The sequence below is a fragment of the Varanus komodoensis genome, unplaced genomic scaffold, assembly GCF_004798865.1.
Source record: "Varanus komodoensis strain SLA01 unplaced genomic scaffold, ASM479886v1 scaffold29_1, whole genome shotgun sequence".
In the NCBI taxonomy this organism is placed as follows: domain Eukaryota; kingdom Metazoa; phylum Chordata; class Lepidosauria; order Squamata; family Varanidae; genus Varanus; species Varanus komodoensis.
Genome location: NW_025335759.1, coordinates 6,491,039 through 6,496,659, shown reverse-complemented (window position 1 = coordinate 6,496,659; position 5,621 = coordinate 6,491,039).

Below are 5,621 nucleotides of genomic sequence, written 5' to 3'. Positions count from 1 at the left end.
GTCCTGCCGGCGCCCCGCGCCGCGGGCGCCCCGCTGGGGAAGCGCCGGCGCGCGTGTCCGCTGCCCGCCGCCGCCGCCGCCGCCGAGGAGCCGACGGTGCGCCGCCCTGGCCGCGAGGCGAGGAAAGTGGAGCTCGGCGCGGCGGCCCGAGGAAGCCCCTCGCCAGCCGCGTCGCGGGGCGGGCTGAAAAGGGAGGGCGCCGGGACTGCCCGGAGGTCTGCGTGCGCCAGTGGGAGCTTTTCCTCGCTTTCTCGCAAAAGCTCACTCCCGCTCTCCGCACAGAGTCCTGCTCGCAGCCAGCGTTTCTCTCGTCCGCTGTCGCACATCTCACGGACACACGCATGCTTCGCCACACGCTCTAAACGGCCACAAACCACACACCCTTTCCTCGCCCGCCCCCCGCCCCAAACCGTTGAGACACAGTTTCTCGCTCTCACGCAGGCATGGACACATATATACTGCGCATGAAATCAATCCAGTTTTCCCGCTTCCTTCACGGGATTTTTAGAGGGTGTCCAGACAGTGTAATTGTCTTCAGTTTGTATCCTTGTCGTGTTTTCCAATCCTTCTTCCGCGTTTTTCTTTACCATACAAAATCTGTTAGGGAGTTGTTGATGGCACTCCGAGCTTTCTACCTGGAAGCACCTCCAATGGATTGGCAGTGCAATCCCATGTATATTTCCTAGGATTCCCACTGAGTTCCCTTCCGAAGGCAAAGAAAAGTTTTAAGTTTTGTTTTAAACAGGGACATACTCAGCCATGAAATCTGTATATGTCCTTGTCAAAACACCCTTCCTTCTGTAAAAAACAAACCTCCCGCTTTATTTATTTTTTATTTATTTATTAAAACATTTCTATGCCGCCCCTTGCCAAGGCCTCGTTCATTTGAGAGCTGCCAACATGTCAGTTCCCAAGTTCTTCAGCACCTGGAGGCTCAGGAAAGGGTGCGAAAGTTGCGCAGAGCTTTTGGGCAATCCAGAGCTACCTCTCCTGTTGAAAAGAAGAGAGAATTCAATCACCTGCAGGGAGGCAGTGTGGCAGGATTGTGGCCTGCTGGGCACAAACGGTGCACCACCTCCCTCTGCCCACCTGTGCTTGAGGAGCATTGTGGGAAATGAAAAAGAGGCCAAAGAAGCTAGGCCAGAAAAAAATTAAACGATGGAACAAGTGGACTTGCCGGCGCGTTGGCAGCTGCCTCTGGATGGCTGGTCCTGGTGCCAGTCCTTCGTGCGGCCCATCCCAGCAGCACAGAGAACAGGGAGTCTCTAAGACATGTCACCCTTTAGGATTCTGTAGGTGCTTAAGAGCACCAAAGACTAGAAAAAGTCAATGCAGGCAGCCCTTGCTCCTTTTAACATCACTTTCCTTCTTTGGGAACTCAGGCAACCAAGTGGGATGCAAAAGGGAGAAATAATCTATCAGGATCCAGGCATCTTATAGTAAAAGAGACCTGCTCCAGAAGTTCTAACAGTTGGCAGTACCTATTCGAACAACCGTGTTTAAGGACTTAGCACTTTTCTTCCCTATAAACAGATGTTGCTAACATCCAGCACACCAGATGGTCTTGTAGCGCCACCAGGTGGTCAAGGAATTTGGTGAAAATTCTTTGAGGAGCCCTTTAAGGGTGCAGTTCTAAGGGTTGTGCTCTCAGTTGACAGAGGGCTCTTGTGGGCCTCCTTCTTTTATGCCCAGGTGGCAAGAGGAAGTCAAGGTAGAAGAAGGAATGGGACAAATTTGCCACCATACCTCTGAGCCCATCTAACTGACTTGCCTTTGGGTGCTGAGGAAGGGACATGATCTTGTACATCATCAACTCTCCTTGCTCCCTCCCAGCACTATCCCTTTTCTTGCTCTCCAATTGCTTTTACAAGGTCACAATTGCCACTTTGTAAGCTTTCCATGGGAGTTGGGAGATAGTAGAGGAAGGAGGATCGATGCTTGGATCTTCTCGTCTGTCTACGGGCATGCAGAAGGTGAGGAGAACTTTCTGCAGTCCCAAAATCATAGGGGACCAAAGCATTGCTTACCTCAACTCTTGTCGGACTTTAAAGCAGTGCTGGACAGAAGGAAAGACCCAGATCTATTAGTAGATCTCTGGGCAGTTGTCAATAATCAGCAAGGATTTTTGACCTCCATTTGTTACAGTGCTAAAATCTTAGATGTTGCTGAAAATCTTGAGTAACCTGTAGATTTTTTTTTTTAATGTGGAAGGATGGTGAACTCCATGTAGTTTGTTAAAGGTGTGCTTCAGAATTTGCCAAATCCACCATTAAACTGGGTTGATTTAGACAAATTAGGCAAATATTTGAAACAAGGAGAATGCCTCTGAAATGGACTGAAGCTAAGGTTGAACATTCCTCAATATTTGGGATTTTGGAAGGATTTGGAGACATAGATTGGGTGTCTTGCCGCCAATCCATTTCTTCTTAAATTTTTCAGAATAAGCAGACCTTCTTCATGACAGCGACTGCCTTATAGAATAACCTTCCTGCTAGAATTCGGGAGCTGCCAAATGCAGGATGCTTTAGGCACCAACAAAAGGCTTGCTTCTTCGTGATGGCGTTCCCCCAGTAAGTGTGCTGTTTCTTTTAATGATGGTATTGCACTTGTGTCAGTGTTCTTCTTAATGTTTTAGTAATTGTGTGTTTCAATTGTATTTTAATGTGTATCATACTGTATTCAATTTTCTAATTTTAAATATGGCAGCAATATATAAATTAAATGCATATATAAGGAAAATACCAGGGTGGAGAGTGAGAAAGGAGGGTTGTGGGTTTGTGGCAGGCAGGTGTAGCTTGTAATCAGGGAAAGGTTTTACTAGGGCTGTCCAATTGCAATGCCTTGTGGGAAGGATCTCCAAGCTAAACATGACAGGACTGATTCTCTGTTCCATGGCCTTTGTTAGATCTCACTCCCAGGCTGCAGTGACACCAACCAAGGGACACATGTCGCTTGTGAGATGCTCACCTGTGTTCTAGGCCTATGCATGTATGTATATTTGCTAGTTGCTGTATCTGCAGAGGTGGGTCCTAGCTCAGAGAAAGCTCCTGCCAAAATAAGGCGGCTACCCTGTACATCAGTATGGAGTGGCTGAGAAGCTGTACATGTTGATCTCTACATCATGAAAATGCTAGATGTGCCATCATGAGAGAGATGCTGGTGGGACACCCCAGATAGTCAGAAAAAGGACGGAAGTGGGGGCAGGCCTGAACAGCACAGAGTCTGGGCAGGAACACTTCCATGCCGGATCATGGCCTGAAGTATATTGCTCTAATAGCATGCCTGTACCCCCAACAGGAAGGAGCTTTGCCTCTGCCATACAAGGGCAGGCACTCATCCCCTCTGCCTCACTGGCAAAGGCAAGCCAAGCCAATGAATGTATATGAGGAAGATGAGTATAATTGCTGCAGATAAATTACTGGGCATTATACCAATGCAAATTACATGCATTATTATTCTATTATCAAACTTACAAAATGATATATGTAACATTAATTTACTGAACCCTGTAATCTACAAGTTGGATGCTAATAGTGTGATTGGAAAAATGTGTGAGTAAGAGGGATGGAGCAGACCATCAGCTGGCATCCCACTGAGCCAAAAAACTGGGAAGGGTGAGCTTGGGTTCATATAACCCCATGGAACATCCACCATACAGACCTATGTGATGGATAACCTGGACTGTGTTCATTAATAACCGGTGTGACATATGTTTTTATAACCATTTGAAGTGATTGTTTGAAAGATGTGGATCACATTTGTTTTGTCTATCATCCATTGTTTGGGATGTAAAAACTGGTGTGAATCAGGTTGTTTGCATTTGAATAATGATATGAATGATTCTTTAGCCTTTGCATGCAGCACATCTCGGGCACACACAAATGTACTTAGAAACCTCTAATTAACCTACATTTCTGAGTTCAGGTAAACTGGAGAAAAGGGCTACTGGCTTTAGAACAAGCTAAAATATTAAACCAACTACAGTCTATGATTTAATAACCTAATCTGTTCTGAAGCTGAGGCATATTTATACACACTTATGTTGTAAGTGTACTTAGAAGCCATGTAGCCAAATCCTGTTTATCTAAGTAGAGGTATGTTACTTTTGGGGGTTTATTTCCAAGCAAGCATGCATAAGAGTGCAACAGTGTTGACTGGTCTTATGTGCATTTACTCAGAAGTAAGTTCCACCATGTGCCTAGGACTGTAGCTCCTCCACATGCATATTTACATATATGAATATTTAACAAATTTAACAGGCTTTTACTCTCAAAAAAACTTTGAAGTGCCTGATCTTGGAAGCTAAGCAGGGTCAGAACTGGTTCAAATCTGGATGGGTGACTTAAATGCTGTGAACTGCCCAAAGAGCTTCAGCTATGGGCAGTGTAGAAAATGTAATTAATAATTATAATAATTATTAATAATTATTGCAGGGGAAGCCTTATAGCACACACACACACAAAGTAAATCCCATTCACTAGGCCTATTGGCACTTACTCCCAAATGCAGCCCTTAATGGGTTTGCGTCTATGTAATTAATATGGTTTCATGACATTTTTACTGCATTAATTGCTACTTTGAACAGAGCATACTTGCAGTATTAATATTTGTGTACTTTAATTCCTTTGACCTGTTTACAATCCCTCTGTAACTGTCTATACACAGCTTCTAACTCAGAGTTATAAGTCGTGTAGGTGACTACTTATGTATCTGAGAGTAAATTTGTCACCAAAAGGGGGGATGAAAGGGAACAGAGTTGCCTAAAATGTGCATATTTAAATGTACACAGATGCACATTTAGAAATTATTATATTTAAATGTGCATAGATGCAGATTTAGAATATATTATAAATACAGTGTCATTCCGGGGAAGTGAGCAACCGGAGGGCCTGTTCAGTCGGCTATCTGAAGACAGGCAACTTTCAGGTCCCTGCTCTGCTCTCCTTTCCTAACATCATCTTGGAACTGGTCTAAAACATTTGTAATGCTGAGGTTGGGGAGAGCTGGACTAGAGAACAGATCGTCTTCATGTCAGCCCTTGAAAAGAAGCCTGCCCCGTCACCTCCCCACTCTCCGATCTCCTGCCCTTCACGAGATGCCCTGCAGAGCAGGGTAAGGACAGAAGTGTCGGATCATGTATATCCTGGCTCTCCAGTCTCCTCTCCCCACCACGACGCTCCCCTTCCTAAGGCCCCAGGGTCGCTTCTTCTGTCCTGGGAGAGGCAGCGAACACAAGTGCCCTCCATCCTGGCTGTCAGTCAGTGACTCTCAGTGAAGCCTCCCTCAAAGGGTTGTTGTGAAGATAAACTGGAGAGAAGGCGCCTGGGAGCCACCGTGGGCTCCTGCCAAGAGGAAAAAAGCCGGGATACAAAGATGAAGATGATGATGAGGATAGCAAAGCCGAGACCTCCGGTGGAACAGCATCGGGGAAAGACGATTCTCCCTCCCCACCCCGGATAGAGAAAGCAAGGCGGCAAACCCAACTCTCTTCCTCAAAATCGAGCCCAAGTCCCATACAGGATATCCCAGACACCAGCGTGAGAAATAGGGTTAATAGGCGCTAATTGCCCGCGGCCCCTTTAAGGCAGGAGGCGGCCGGAAGTGTTGGCGGCCGAGTTGTG